The 17,909-nt window shown below is 28.8% G+C and overlaps 1 long non-coding RNA gene across 1 annotated transcript; it reads right to left on the bottom strand.

Moving 5' to 3' along the window:
- Window positions 1-12,641: 12,641 nt before the first annotated feature.
- On the bottom strand, window positions 12,642-16,870 carry LOC125421715 (uncharacterized). The gene is made up of 2 exons (XR_007240024.2): window positions 14,591-16,870; window positions 12,642-14,437 (listed from the first exon to the last, which is right to left on the bottom strand). It is a non-coding gene; the product is annotated as an uncharacterized LOC125421715 (long non-coding RNA).
- Window positions 16,871-17,909: the final 1,039 nt, after the last annotated feature.

Below are 17,909 nucleotides of genomic sequence, written 5' to 3'. Positions count from 1 at the left end.
GGGGAGGCCAGTTAGGTGGAGGTGGTCTGTAGGGATCGTAGAACGGCGGCGGAGGTCCCGGCGGACCGGGAGGCGGCGGTGGAGGAGGTCCCGGCGGACCTGGAGGTGGAGGCGCGTAGAACGGAGGTGGTGGTGGAGGGGGGCCAGGAGGAGGAGGATGATGATGGTAGTGATGAGGTGGCGGTGGCGGTGGTGGGCCTGGAGGCGGTGGCGGCGGTGGCGGTGCGAAAGGGTCCGGGGGCGGTGGTGGAGGAGGATGATGGGGGTGATGGTGGTGCCTATTATACGCCATCGTTTTAGGGTGGTTTTTCAAGTGGAAGTGGGATGGAGAAGAGATGATGAAGATGAGGAAAAGTAGGATTTGTTTATATGGCGGTGGGTTTTTGAGGAAAGATGGAAATGGAAATTTCTAGATGGTGTGTATCTATATATATATATATATGTGTGTGTGTGTGTGTGTGTGAAGGTTTTAATTTCTGAGAGAGACTGTTAGTTGGAGTTGGACCTTTGGATCACAACCTGTTTTTCTCTTCCTTTTCCATTAAGAAACTCTTTTCATTTTGCTCTTAAAGTTTTACACTTTTGGACATATTATTTGCTTATTTATTTCAATTTCCGATCACGTCATTTTCTTTCTCAAATGCATGTGATCCACGCAGATTGATATTCAACAGAATTCCCCCTTTTTTTTTCTTTTTTTTATATAATTATTGATAATTTGATTTCGATTGGAATTGGATTATCTATTTGGGCTTTATATCCAAAATAATCTCTCTTTTGGGTTCTTGTCTAAGATATATCCGTCGGAATCTTTTACTTTATACACTCAAAATAAATTTTAGAAACTGCATACCGTATTAGTATTTTAAAAATTGCACATTTTGAGTGCATTCACCTTCTATATCTCAATATTCCAATTTTATCATCCATTATCCATAAAAATCAAATGCTTTCATATGATATCATCAATAAGCACAAAATTTGTAGGGGACAAAATAGCATTAATATATTAGTTTGCCTAATAATTAATTTACATGTCAAATATCAACATGCTCTAAAAGTACATATGGGTTTGATGTACCAAATGACTTGCTCTAGGAAATTAATAGAAAGATAAAATAAAAAATTTGATAGCACATAATTTATTTCCTTCTGCATAAGATAATATTAGTTTTATGTACATAAAGAGGTATATCTCTATCATTGATAAGGTGGTGGCCGAGGGTGAGGGTGAAGCTTATGGGGTGGAGGAGGCCCAGCTGGTACCCAGCCAGAATCTTTGTCATCTCTCTGCCGGTGGGCACATTACAGCATGGGGTGGCAATAGTCCCCAGTCTTTTTTCATCTTCTTTGTTTTTTTTTATAAAAAGATTTTTAGTTGGAATACAATAAAACTTTACACAGTTTCTAAAAATTTATATTATTATAATATCCTTGTTTTTTTTTTTAATTTTTAAAATAAACCACCATGTTGAAAGCTTTGAAACTTCCTAACGTTATGGTTATCAATTTTTCTTTTCCAATCACTATCTTAGATGATAATATTGGACCTGAAGTGGGACATTCTCTGTCTCCCATACTTTCGTTTAAGAACAAATTAAAAAGTAATTATTAGAACAAAAATGGTATACAAAGAGCAAACTGATTATTTAGGATTAACAATATGGAAAAGTTTCAGGAAAGGCAAATAAGCTATTTGATTCTGAGATTTTTTCTTCTTCTTCTGGTACTGATGTCAGCTGCCTTTATCAGATTGCTGGAATTTTTTTTTTGAAAAAACTACAAAAACTGTAAAACTTTACATATATATACATATATATATATATATATATATATATATATATATATAAAATAAAAAAAGAAAGAGTGGCATCAGAGAATCACTGAAATCCCGCTGAAGATTCGATGGCAATGTCCAATATATTGCCAGAGTGCTGGTTACTCATTTTTTTTTTTTTTTTTTTTTTTGGACAATGGATGGATGCTTTTTTTCTTTCTCTTTTTTTAAAGAAAAAAGAAAATATTAAGGAAAAAAATGGAAAATTGGATGGATAATTTGATACGTTATATGTCTGTGAGATCGTATATAGATTTTTTTTACATTGCAAAAAGACTACTCTTTCACAAAATAGATATGGTATTTTTAAGAAAGATGATCTGTAATTAAATATTTGGCCCCCTTAATTAAGACATTATCTCTTAGAAAAAAAAAAACTAATTAAGTATTATCTTATTGCCTTATCTTATTTTATGCAGGCATTTATTATTCAAAATTTTAAACTTTATTTATTAATATATATATATATATATAAATATATAAAGATATTATTAAAATTATAAAACTATTAATTTAGGTATATTTAGTATATTTATCGATTAAGTGCTAAATATTCCTCTTTTTAATTTATCACTTAATATTTAATCTGGTTAGTACTTGTTCAAACTCGCTATTTCATTTTATTTTGTTTTCTAACTTATTACTTAATGACTTCTTTTCATTAATTAGTGTACTTTTTTATAATTTTAAAATACTTTCGAGGGAATTTCGGTAAATAAAAAAAATTCTCTAAGATTGTTATTTGTATGACCCAAAAAAAAAAAAAAAAACATTGTTTCTTGTATTTTAATAATAAAAAAATAGAACTCATGCTGTAAGAAAAACAAATCATGTAATTTTTTTTTTTAAAAGTCAAAATTATTCTAAATCCTACGAATGACTATTTTAAGTTATTAAATATTTACATTAACCCATAATTTGACCCTATTTACAATACGGCTCCCCTGAATCGCATTCCGTGCTCCGGGACAACCCCCCTCTCTTCTCTCTTCCTTCATTATTTATTATTTATTTATTTATTTTTTGGGGAGCTCTGACCCTACATGAGAAGCTGGCTTCTTTTATTTATTTATTTTTATTTTTTCTTTTCCGTTGTGTTATCCCCTCTTCTGTGTTTTCTCGGCTGGTGGATCATGCAATGAGTTTATTGGATTAAATAAAATCAAACATGCCGGGATATATATTTTATCATTGTTTGGCTGTGATTGCCCTATTCCAATTCATCTCCAGGTGATTTGATATTGGCATGATTGTTTCTGTGTGCGTTAAGGGATGAAATGGTTTTTCAAATCGTTTATTTTCATTTAGTAGGGTGTAAAAGTTTGGCTTTATTTGCTTCGATAACCTAGGGATTAATTACGAAGGTCCTTAGTTGATTATTTTCTTTTGCTTTTTGTTCCATTATTTCGGGAAAAGTAGGTTTGGAGACAAGGTATTAATTGAGAAAGGCATTCCTTTGTTCATCACATTCACGTTCTCTAAATCCTAAATGGTTTTATTTAATGCTTACTTTGCATCAGTGCAAAAGGATGAAATTTCCAACATGAACAACTTTTTTTTTTTTTTTGGGTTTTAAGATGTTTTATTGGAGTTAAAGAATTGGTTAATGTAACTTTGCAAAAATTATTTATCATGAATTTCCATTCCATTATATATGTAGCCTTTTTATTTAATGTTTTAATGATTTTTTTTTTAAGATGTTTTGATTGATTTATGTATCGAATATTGCATTTAGACGTCCAATTGATCAATACATTTTTGTATTATTTTTAAAAGAATGGATAAAAAATAAAGGTTAAAATCCTACATAAATAAAATAGTATCAATTTATTTAGTTTTGTTTAATTTTTTTTTTTTTAAAAGTAATACAATACAATGTGCATCAAACACCATACAATTATAAAACAGTACAGCTTAATGCAGCACAAATAATACAATACAACACCACTAATACAATGCAGACTGTTACAATTCGGCATACCGAACGGATACTAACAGACACTTACATATATAGCTCCCTAAACAGAACGACGTGGCGTAAATCCAAACCCACCTTAAACCGGGTTTATTAGTGCTCATGTAACTACTGACTAGTAAGGTGGAGGAGGGGGAGGCCCGTTAGGTGGAGGTGGTTCGTGAGGATCAAAGAACGGCGGAGGCGGGGGTCCCGGCGGACCAGGAGGCGGCGGTGCGTCAAACGGAGGTGGTGGCGACGGCTGGCCAGGAGGAGGAGGATGGTGGTGATGGGGTGGCGGTGGTGACGGTGGCCCAGGAGGAGGAGGATGGTGGTGATGAGGTGGCGGTGGTGACGGCGGGCCAGGAGGAGGAGGATGGTGGTGATGAGGTGGCGGTGGTGCTAAAGGGTCCGGAGGTGGTGGTCCTAAGGGGTCCGGTGGCGGTGGCGGTGGAGGATGATGGTGGTGGTGGCCATGAAACGCCATTGTTTTAGATCAGATTTGTTTTTTTTTTTTTTTTTTAAGTTTGGGTGGTAGTGAAAAATGTATGAAGATAGGGGAAGTGGTATTTGTTTATATAGTGGTAGTGGGTTTTAATATAAGTTGGTGGCGACTGTTAGTTGGAGGAGTTGGACTTTCGGATCGGAGTGTGCTTTTTGCCTTCCTTTTCCATTAAGTAACTCTTTCATTTTGCTCTTCAACTTCCAGTTTTGGACATCTTTATTTGCTTTCCATTCCAATTTCCATTTACATCATTTTCTTTAGCAAATGCATATGATCCACGTGTTCGAGTCGGTTTGATATTCAACAGAATTGAAGCAGGTGTACGAGACTAATAAATTCGGCTTGTAATTCCAAATTAAAATTTTTTTATATAGTTTCATTATAAATTTATATTTTTATTTTTATTTAAAATTATTATTAAAGATATTAATTAATAAAATATATTTGTATTTAGAAATATAGTATTTAATATTTTAAATGTATTCGATATATAAAATTGAACATTTTAAATATATTTAGAAGTATGTGATCAAATATTTTTAAATATAAATATCTTAAATATGTTTGGAAGTATTAAATGCATTCAGAAATATGCGATTGAATGTTTTCAAACATAAACATCTCAAATATATTCAAAAATATATAATTGATTATTTCAAATATGTTCTTAACATTAATTTTAAACTGAAAACTCTAACGAATATATCTTTCTGTTGCTTAAAAGTGCTCTAACTGGAAAAAAAAAAAAGTTATGAAATTTTTATAATTATCAGTTTCATCCAAAAGTATTATGGAAAATTTTCATAGAGTAGTGTTTGATTTTTAAGCGATTTATGAAAAAAAAAAAGAAAAAAAAAAAACGTATTCTTTTGGCTTAGTTAAAACTATATGAAATATGCATATTTTAGGTATTAGAAATTAGAAATATTATATAAAATTATTTTATATTTTTTATATATTTAAATAGTAATGTATAAAAAATGATATATTATAAAGATTTTTTATAATTGTAAAAACAACTTTTTTTAATCTATTCTATTGAGTGATACTTTTGATTGTGATTGGATAATCATCTATGATCAAAATATGTCTCTTCATTTTTGGGTTGTTATATGAAAATATGTCCATAACAACAATCATTTACTTTATACTATGATCAAAATATGTCTCTTCGTTTTTGGGTTGTTATCTGAAAATATGTCCATAACAACAATCATCTACTTTATGCACTTGAATAAATTTTAGTAACTACATACAAAATTGCACATTCTGCGTGCATTAACTCTATCCATGATTTTTACACAAAAAAATATTAAAAAATTGATTGCTAATTAATTAACATTAAAATTTTGATTTCTAATTAATTAACAGTCAAATTATGACAAATCCATACAAAATAGAAGTTATGTACAACTTGATAAAACACAATTCAAATATTGGTTTTGTTAATCTAGTAAGCTTTTCTTTATTAAGTGTTACATTTTGTACATCTTAATACTCCAACTTCTTTATATCCATTTTTCATAAAAATCTAATACTCATATGATATCATAATAAGTCCGTAGGAGAGAAGATAGCATTATTATATTAGTGTGCCAAATAATATATTTACATGTCAAATATCATCATGCTCTAAAAATCCATATGGGTTTGATGTACCAAATGACTTATAACTACTAGAAAGAAACAACAACTGCCCAAAAAAAAAAAAAAAAAAAAAAAAAAAGGGAAATTCATCGTACACAATTTATTTCCTTCTGCGTAAGATGATCATGGTGTGTAGTGGAAGATTTCCACCTATCCCCTTTTTAGCAATCCAATCAACAGCCCTGATTTAAAGATTTAAAGATCAAGACACCTAGTGGAAAGAACAAGAGTGCAAAGAATTACAGAAAATAAAAAATGCCATCGAGCAAAGCACCAATGCGCCAAAAGCTAATAAACCAGATTCCAATCCTTTAAACAGCCCTGCACGATCTATCTCAACTTGAAGGTTAGCTAAAACCCATTCGCCTGGCAGTAAGATGAAACACTGCCCGACCTTCAATAGTTAAGGCATCACTACCCCATAACAGCACAAACCGACAACACACACAGGAGAACCTCGCCAATCTCTAAGAATAAAACCAGCTGCTTCTTTCTTGGTTCTTAGATGAAAAGCACCATCACAATTAATCTTAATTAATAACTCCCTGTGCAGGGCAAAGCCAACTATCAGAGCCCACAAACTTATATATATATATATATATATATATTCCAACTGGAATAATAAATTTTGAAACCAACATAAGAAGGAACCAAGATCCATTGTCTTAAGCAAAGGGGGAGAGCCAAACCAAACTACTTAAGATCCATTTATACCCCTTTAGTTATGTCATTATTTCACTAAAATCCTATGTTTTTGAAAAATAATCATTTATCTTTTCTTAGTTTTTTAAATTTATCAAAAAAGACTAGTCTATCAATTTTTACCAGCTTTTTAAAAATAAAAATTGTACTTTTATAATGTTATTCATTCAATTATAAAATAGTCATTTTAATGTCGTTTAGCTTTTAATTGTAAAATTAATTAGTCAAAATTGACTCTATTTTGTTAGATATGAAAAATTTAAAAAGATTAATGATAGATTTTTTAAAAATATAAAGTTTAAGTAGATTTTTAAAACATATAAAGTTTAAATAAAATAATAACAAAACTAGCATTCATTCCCGTATGATGCACGTTATGTGTAACCATAATAAATAAATTTTAATAATTATTTATAATAATTAATTATATTTGAAAATCTACTTAAAAGTTTTATTATTAATAAATATATTTAGAATTTTTTTAATTTATACTATAAAAATTTGTTAATAACTATAAATTTGACAGTTATATATAATATTATTCAATTATATAATTCAAATTAAAAAATTAGTACCTATTTAATTTTTTCCATTTATGAAATTTTTCTATCCCATTTTTTTTATATGTGGAATTTATATTCAAATTCTAATATATTTATATAATTTAATTTAAACTCAATGTTTTTTATCGATAGAATTTAAATTCAAATATATTTTTTGATTTCTTGAAAATTATTAATTTTCATATATTAAATACTAATAATGAAATTTATTTATTTATTTATTTATTATTATTATTATTATTTATTCTATAAAAGCATTTTTACCTTATAAGATAAATTATTTATGAAATTCAAATTATAAAATATTTTCCTATTTAATGTTTTCTATCTATAAAATTTAAATTTAAATTTAAATGTATATATATAATTTAATTCAAATTCAAATATATTTATATAATATTTTCCATCTATGGAATTCAAATGTATTTTTTAATTTTTTGCAAATAATTAATTTTTCTATGTTAAATCCTTATAATACAATTTAATTATATTTTATTATTATTATTATTATTATTATTATTATTATGACTTAATTAACAATAATTTAGATTTAAAAAGAGATGTATAGATATTCTTTTTATTCTTTTTATTTAGATTTAACAATAATGTATGGACGCGCTGGGATCGGCGCCCAACACCGATGACCCGTGTCCTCCCTGTTGGCCAGTTTTTTGGCGGTTATCGGCCACGTGACGGGTCCTGACATATATATATATATAAGAGTACATCTTAAACATTTTTTGTAATATATTAAAAAAAACGCATTATTTACCATAAATTTTTTGATAAAAAAATAAATCTCGTTATTTATTACCACATTTTAACTTTATTATTTTATAATAAAATTCCATTTATTATTGACCATATATATATATATATAATCATAATTTGATATTATCTTTTAAATGCAATTTAAAATATCTATATATATATATATATAAATACATCTATATAAGTACATCTTAAACATATATATATATATATATATATATATATATATATATATCTTTTGTTTACGTATACATATCTATATATATAAGTATATCTTAAATAGTTTTTAAAAAATATTAAAAAAATACATTATTCATAGTAAAAAAATAAATCTTATTATTAATTACTGTATTTTATTTTTATTATTTTATAATAAAATTATATTTATTATATATCCATATAATAAAATCATTTATTACATATATATTTTTCCTGATCTTTTAAAATTTGAAAAAGAAACCAAATAAGGAGTTCAATCTCATTATTAATTTATTTATTGTTACAGTTATTTTCTATTTATAGAATTCAAATTGAAATGCAAATGTATTATTTGATTCCTTGAAATTTAAATATATTATTTAATTCCTTGCAAATAAATTCAAATATTATTTACCATACATGTATATTATCATAATCTTAAAATTATCTTTTAAAAATAAATATATATATATATATAGTAGTTTTATGGTGCGGGCTAGTCGGTATGCGGACCATACTTAAGCCAAACATCGGATTTTACTGTGTATGTGTACAAGCTAATACTTTTTTGTGGTCCACATGCGAACCAGTCCGCACCATAGAATTTTACTTATATATATATATGTCATTTTAAGCATTTATTTTCTTTGTTAATATATATCTATATATATATATATATATTTATATGTCATTTTAAACTTTTTTGGAATATATTTTTAAAAATGCATAATTTATCTTAAATTCCTTAGTAAGGATATCAATATCATTACTAGTTATTCTATTTTAATTTTATTATCTTATAATATAATTCTATTTATCAATATACATATATGAATATGTATTAGTATATGGAAATTTTAGAAAAAATATATTTAGTAATAATAAGAAAATTATTTATTATATTCATTTTTTTTTTCCAAATAAATAGATCAATCCCATTACTAATTTATTCATGTTTACATATATATTGAAGAAGATCAAATAAGGAGATCAATCTTATAATTAAATTCTATTTGACTTATTTCATAAATAAACTAAAATCAAATATTTTATTTATTTTAAAATTATTACCATATGTAGTTATTGGATGCAATAAATGTTGCAATTCCGTTATTATAATAATATATCATTTTTAAATTAAAATATATAATTTAAAAGGATAATAGCTGCGTTCTTAGGTAATGATCTTCATATTTTTCCCATTGGCTCGAATATATTTGATTGAAATCTAGTCTTCCTAAATCGTACATCTAATATAATAATAAAAATATATATTAATTGGTAATAAAATAAGATCAAATAATTTGTTTTAAAAATATATCTTATTTTGCTATGTTTAACAATTATTATTTATGATATTATATTTTTATATACAAATAAAAAGATATCTTTATTAATTTCCATGTAACTATATTTGTATATGTAAAAATATTTAAAATATATTTAATTAAGAAAACTATATATATGTAAATATATAAAATATTTAATTAAGGAGACTATATTTATGCATATATATATTTTGTGTATTTGACTTGTTTGGTAAATAAAGTAAAATTAAATATTTTATTTATTTTAAATTTATTTCAAAATTATATTTTATACATATTTGATTATAACCATAAAAAATAAAATAATAAATAAATAAATAATACATAAAATAAAAATATAACATGTGTTTTTTGAGGAAATTTAAAAAAATAATATACAAACACATGGTTCTTACGTTTTTTTATTTATATATTATATAGATTAAACGAGTATAAATGAAATTTGTGCTATTTTAAGAGATACCAGAGACACTCTAACTGCACTGTTCTAATTGTCATAATTATATAGCCGGGAAAATAAATAAGATTATGAAAACTAATAGATTCATCAGTACACTTGGCTTTGTTGGGTATATATTAGCTAGGTGCAAGTTTTGCAATGTGTAGAAATTATTTCTTTATTTTTCCATAATATATATATATATATATTTTTATTTATTTATTTTGGGTGATAGGGATTTCAGTTAATGAAAATAGATTGAATTTTGTTCTTGTTACTTTTTCGTTTGGTTGAATACCTTAATGATCATATGTTAGTCAGTAGACTCCGTACAATTGATTTTTTCCAATTTCTTAAATTTTTTTTTTTCCTTTTGCCAAAAAAATAATACAGGAAAAAAATGCAACACAACAAACTTCAAATTTCATTCCATTGCAACAAAATACAGATAAAAAAGATAAAAAGAAAAAAGCAATAATATATAGAAATTGCACAAATATTTACATTATTATATTATAAAATATTATACGCCAAATTATTCCCTCCTTTAACATATAGCACTGAATTATTTATTTATTTATCTATTTGGGAAGTAAACATATCTGAATTTTTTTTTGGCGTAATAATAGAGCACTGAATTGTAATGGTATAAGTACAAGACCTTTATACGGGAAATTAAACTTACGGACTCCCTAACAAGAACGACGTCGTATAAAACCAAACCCCCGTAAGTTTCTTAGTGTGAATGCGACTACTGACTAGTGAGGTGGAGGAGGGCGGGGCTTGTCAGGTGGAGGTGGTATGAAAGGATCGAAGAACGGCGGCGGCGGTGGTCCCGGGGGACCAGGATGAGGCGGCGACGGTGGCCTAGGAGGAGGAGGAGGAGGAGGAGGATGGTGGTGAAGAAATGGCAGTGATAGAGGCGCATCGTAGAACTCAGGCCCGGGCGGAGGCGGCGGTGGTCCATGAACATGTGGCGTATGACGATGGGGAAGTAGGATTTGTTAGTTTATATAGTGGTGGTGGTGGCCGGTGGGTTTTAATTTTCTGTGAGAAACTGTGTTGGTCGGAGTTGGACTTTTTGGTCAGAACCTGTTTTCTCTTCCTCTTCCATTAGAACACGACTCCTAAAAAAGGGGGTATAGTATTAAATAATTCGAAACCGGTGGTACGCGAAAAATAGAAAGAACTAAAACTCTTGAACTCAAACGCGAATAAAGTAATGCTGTGCCCACTGTAGATTTAAAATATTAAAATAAAAAAATAAAATTATTATAAATGATAACAACGACAATAAAAATAAATAAATAAATAGAGTTAACCCAACCCTTGGTTTCGGCTACATTAGTTACTTTTTTTTTTCTTTTGTTTTTTTAAAAAAAGAAATCATTGTTGATCAATTTTTCTTTTTTTCCTTGTTAGGTCCCCATGGGTTTGGACTCTCTCTCTCTCTCTCTCTCTCTCTCTCTCTTTATTTATTTAAAACAATTCACTTTTTATTTTTTTTTATTTTTTCAATGCTATTTTTTGTTTAAACACTCTTTTAATATCATAAAATTTTAGATCATATCATTATTATCATGAATAGTAATCAAAATTCAGTCTAATATATTAACAATAATGTAATTATTTAAAAAATCTAATTATAACAATATAATGATACCTTGGGTAAATCATATGTTTTTATTGGGTTTTTATAATAAGATTCAATAACTTTAAGAAAAATCAAATATTATTAATTTTTATTTTTTATTTCTTTTGTACTATTTTATTATTATAGTAAAAGAATCAATCACAAACTATTTCCATTGTGTCAGAAATTAAGTCATTTTACTAAACTTTTACCAAACTTATAAAATAGTTTATATTATAACTATTGCATTCGCAAATATTATTTGTTAATTTTTTGCAGTACAAAAATTTTAAAATAGAATATTTAGTTAAATGTTATTTATTGTTTTTATATAAATTAATTTTTGATAATTTATCGTAAAATACATATATATTATGGATTTATTGTAAAGTTCTGTACCAAATATCATACAGTGACAATTCAATACAAGTGTCTTGCGTACCAAAACTACCCTAAGAAACTCATTCATTTTGCTCTTCAACTTACACCTTCGGATTATATTATTTGCTTATTTATTACAATTTCCAATAACATCATTTTCTTTAGCAAATGCATATAATCCACGTGTTTAAGTCGGTTATATTGAATAGAGTTACATACCTCTTAAACTAACTGAATCAGATTATTCTAATATAATAATTGATGCTTTTGATTTTCATTGGATAATCATCGATTTGGGCCTATGCCCAAAATAATCTCTTCCTTTTGGGTTGCAATCTACAAATGTTTTCACAAAGAATGAATTACTTTATACACTCCCATAGATTTTAGAAACTACATACAAATCATTCATATTTCAAAAATTGCACATTCTGCATGCATTCAATCTTTTCCACATTTTTTACACACAAAAATACACAATTTGATAACTGAGTAATTAAAAGTTAAATTATGACAAATGGATACAAATAGAAGCTAGGTAGAACATGATGAAACATGTACAATTCAAATATTGGATATGTTATCTAGTAAGCATGCATCTTCATGATTAAGGGTTACATCTTGTATATCTCGACACTCCCAACTTCTTTATATCCATTATCCATAAAAATCGAATACTCATATGATATCATATTAAGTATCTACGTAGGGGATAAGATAGCATTATTGTATTAGTTTGCCAAATATATAATTAATTTCAAAGAAGAAAAAGTCGTCGAGAACTTTGAAATTTCGGCGACCGGTGACACCAACAGAGGGGGAAAGAAATATCTGTTCGTGATGCTAGATAAATGTCGTTGTTCCCACAAAATATTACTAATATCATCTGAAATCGGTAGAAATCTTGAGTTTTCAGTGGATAATGATGGGAACCTAGTGAAGATGTCGGTTGTCGATTGGAAAATTTTGGAAATCTCGGCTGTCTCTCTTTTTCATCTCTTTCGATGGAAGATAGAAGGGGACCTGCTTACTTGATTAGAGAAGAGAAAAAAGAAAAAAGAGCACAGAAGGAGAAGTCCGTTGGAGTAGTGGTCTTTGAGCTCCCAAAGAGAGAGAGCTTCTGTTCTCTATGGGTTTTTCTTTTCGCTTTTGCTTGGCTTTCTCTGTGTCTGCCAAATAAAAATAAGAAATTTTTTTTTTTTTTTTCTCCTTTCTTCCTTTGACCTCAAAACCAACTTTAAATTTTGTTTAATTTACTTCCACTGTGCTAAAAAGCTTCAATGTTTCTTTTACCATTATGGAATTCTTCATGATTAGTGATAGGAGATGGGTGATTCATGATTCGTGATTCATGCTAAAAAGCTTCCATTCTATGGTGATAATTTCCACGTTTAAATTTATATTTTTTCATAAATCTAAATTTAATTTGTTCATGATTTATCAAAACTACTTTTACACTGAATTTAAATAAAAAACAATAATATGTAATAAATCACCTGTGAAAAAGTAAAAGTTTAAATAAATAAATAAATTTACAGATAAGGATTTAAAAAACAATAATAATAAGGGAATGAAAATAATGTAAATTGTATTTGAAAATTTCATGTATTTTGATATTATTTATTAAATTTTTTATATTTTGGTGTTATAAATATTATATTTTTTTATTTATAATAATTTTTAATATTTATGAACTATTTTATCATCATTATATTTTTATATTATTTTGTTATATTCATTATCTTATATGTAAAAATTTGTATTTTTAATTAAATATTTACAGTTTTTATAATTTTATTGACATTTCTATCGATATCGAATTTTTTATAAAATCATATCTTCGATATCGATATTTTTATTACTGATTAATTTACATGTCAAATATCGATCACCGTGCTCTGAAAACACCATCGGAGTTTGATAAACCAAATGACTTCCCCTACCAAATAACTACTAGAAAGAAACAAAAAAGAAATTGATAAGCACATAATTTATTTTCTTTACATAAGATGATCATGAGGTAATAGTACATAAAGAGGTCTATCATTAATAAGGTGGTGGGGGAGGGTGATGGTGAAGCTAAGGGGGTGGGGGAGGAGGACCAGGTGGTTCTGGTGGTGGTCCATGTGGACTTGATGGTGGCAGGATAGGCGGCCAAGGCGGTGGAGGCTCTATTGGTCCTGGCGGAGGCGAAGGCGGAGGCAGAGGTGGAGGAGCAGTGAAAGGATTAGGCGGTGGTGGGCCTGGAGGTGGAGGATGCTTGTGGTGAGTCATTGATATTGCAAGTGGAAGCTAAACTATGCATGTGTTTGCTTATAATAAGGAGAGATTAGAAGGATGTAGAACTTAGAAGAAGTTAATGAGTGCACGACCCGTAGTTGGAGCCCAAGACTGGCAGTTAATTCAAAACTATATGCCAAGAAATTAGTTTCCAAATACTTGCACACGCTTCCTCGTGACAAATCGTATCCATGTATTTCTGAACCAAGAATATGGATTTCTATTACCAAAAATAAAAACAAAATTTTGGGAATAGCCACTTGTAATACTATGAATGATGCCGTGCCAACAATATTTAAAACGAATAGGAAATGAAAATCATACAAATTCAATAATATTATATTAATATTACCAGCTTCCTTGGGGCTTCTTCCTCATGAAAGCTTCCCTCTTTCTAATCCAATCAACACGAAATTCTCCTTGTTCATACTGGTTTCTTCAGTTTTCTAATTGTTATTATTCGTTAATTTTTAATTTTGTATTCTTAAATGTTTTTGCCATTTTCTTTATTCATAAATCCTTCACCGTTTCATGCCTTAGGATGGGCTGCAGGGAAATGAAATCTACCAGTACCAGTAGTTGGATATGGACCTAACAATCCAAATGTTATAACAGGGCCGAAGCCTATATACATATTTGTTGGCAGAGCCCATATATAATAAATGGAAGGGAAAGTGGCTTTTATTTTTAGCTGTTAAGAGAATAGAGACTCATGAAAATTACATGTATTTTTTTTTTTTTTTTTGCTAAGACCCATGGAATTACATTTATTTTTCAAATCATAAGATCAATTTGTTTTCATTTCATAAAATGAGCCCAATCTTGCCCTTTATATGCAAAAATACTTGCCTCTCCTAATGATTTTTTGCTGTTTACTGTTGGGGAATATAACTGCGCACCATTTGCACTTTTTATGTAAGTTCATGAGATTTTTCTTAGAGTAAAAATGAAAAAATGAAGACAAAAAATGTAAAATATGCCAAATACTGAGTTTAATGACAGGGTATACTTTGTTAATGGTTTTGACCGGATATTTGGAAAGAAAGATGCAACTTCTAACCCAAGATTTTCCGAAAGGCATAGAAAAAAGATATAAGTTTAGAAGAATCAACACCATGACCATATACCAACATATATACTACAGTAGATCCAACTATGAAAACAATTATTAAAGCAAAAACAGTTAAATACTATTGGGATAGAGATGTGGAAGAATGTAATCTTTGACACTTGAAATGTACATTTCAAAAAATCCTGACGCTCAAAGTATATACCAATACCTAAATGTGCGATCATGATTTTGCTTTCTGGCATCTAACATTAATCTGGAAAACTATTCAGATGATTACTTTTTATGATTACAAAATCTGTAAGGTCTCTTTACGCAATCAATTGCTTAAGAATACATGATTTCAGATTTGAGTTCATATAGTAGTTTAGACCAAAACATACCTGGTTAGCTCATTGGAGATGTTCTTTCATAAGCGCCATTTTCGTAAAACAAAAAATTAGCAAGACCATGAACATTAGAAGAGTACTACAGCCATATTAAGATAGTATAGATGTAATAATGATTCACCTACCAATTGCTTAAGCTTTTGGTAATAGTATAAATATAATAGCAATTCACCGTTAAATTGCTTAAGCTTTTGGAAATACAGAAAATTAAACATAGTATAAGAGACAAAAGTCCATCAGATTTTGTTTTCAAAACTTGATGTCTCACACCAAACCACATGCAAAGACCTAATTGAGCTGAAAAAATGGTCCCCAGCCTAGACATGAGGAGAGAATATAATACAATTATGTTAACCCTTCTCCTAAAAACTTTAGATTCGTATTTAAGCACTAATAGATTTATCTATCCAATTTCTTGATTGACGATCAAGTATATATATATATATATATATATAGAGAGAGAGAGAGAGAGATTTTTGGTGCCATATTCTGTGCTTGAATTCAACAAGTTGCTCCAAGTGGAGTTTCAATATGAATGCCTAGACATAATGACAACATGCAACAATACTTTTAACTCTGGTAATATGATCAATAAATTTATTGACAAAATAATGTGCATTAAGTTTAAAGATAAACTAAGAAATAAAAAAAAAATCCCGGCAAGTTAATATATGCTTAATTACTAACAAAGGCATGCTACTGATATGTATGTGTGGTATGTGTGTGTTAAGCAATGAGTGAGGGGGCTGCAGATGCTGACAGAAGGATAGAGAGCACAAAGGAGTGAGGGGGCTGCAGATGCTGACAGAAGGATAGAGAGCACAAAGGAGTGAGATGCTTATTAGCTTCCTTTGCATTTCATCATCTGTGCTCTCTATCTTCTGTCAACAACTCCACATGTGTGCCTCCTCTCTAATTTATAAATTCAAAACAAACTTAACAAGGAAAAACATGAGCTTCAAGTTCTTTCTTGACTTGCTCCTCAACCCAATTCTTGCAGATGAAAAGCAATGTAGAGAAAGAAAAAAGCTTGAGAGAAAGAGGGAGAGAGAGCTAGAGAGAAAAAGAGAAGAATGTGAGAATTCTTGATGGTCTAAAGGATTTCCCAAGATCTGTATTTATAGGACAAGTTGTGCATGTTGCCTGTCATGTACCTGTTATTCCATGAGATATACTTACGGTGCACGGTTGAAAATATGCCACATTGAAAATTCAACACATCTAGCAAGGTCGTCGTACTTTATATAATGGACTATATGCTTTAGAGCTTCATAATTAGTCTCTATCTACCTTACAAGCGAATTAATCAATCTACCCATATGAAAAAGCCAGTTCCATGTAAATTATTTAAAATTAATTTTTATTAAAATTCCCTAGGTTTAATTAGGTTTTGCCTATTATTATTATTATTATTATTTGAGAATTTTGGCTGCTGTTATTATACATCGATTGGTGCATATATAAATAACTATATATTGTTAAAGTGACACTTATTTTAAAACCTCAAGCTTGTTTGAGTGGATTCTAATGGTTTATATATACTTTAATTATATATATATATAATGATACACTAAAACTTGAATTCTAAACTATTGAAAATATAAAATAGGAACATTCCTTATGTTCCTTAAATTAACATGTGTTTATATATCAAGTGCTAAATGTATCACATTAATTAATAACTTAAACTGAATACATTTTCTTTTCTATATATTACCTTCAAATTAGATGTTTATACAAAATGAGTCTCTATAATTAGCTGCTCTTATTAGCTTGTGGAACATGTATCATTTGTGGTTAGAAAAATAAACGTATATGCTCTTGTACAAGCCATGATCAAGTTGACGAAGTCATTGGATAAATATCTGGGGAAAAAAGGAAGCTGCCGACCAGGATAAGGCATTCATATTGCAACTTGGCCAGGAAGCATGGAGAGGGAAGCAAAGAGTTGGACAATCCCTCACCGCAAAACCCTTATCTTTTCGAGTCACGATCCTCCATCTCTGTTTTTCTATTTCCATCCCCATCCACCAACAATATATTAAACCATTTTATTTTGAAATATAAACAAAGCAATAAAATAAATCAACTAAAAAAAAATAATAACTAAGATTCTACTACTAATCAAACACGAATCCTATCTAAGGGTGGGTATGGATTGGGTTTGTTTGATTTTGAACCAAAATACAACCCAATCCATATTTTTCAGTTTA

Source organism: Ziziphus jujuba, chromosome 4 (assembly GCF_031755915.1).
Source record: "Ziziphus jujuba cultivar Dongzao chromosome 4, ASM3175591v1".
Taxonomy (NCBI): domain Eukaryota; kingdom Viridiplantae; phylum Streptophyta; class Magnoliopsida; order Rosales; family Rhamnaceae; genus Ziziphus; species Ziziphus jujuba.
This window is presented reverse-complemented; position numbering and strand designations above follow the sequence as displayed.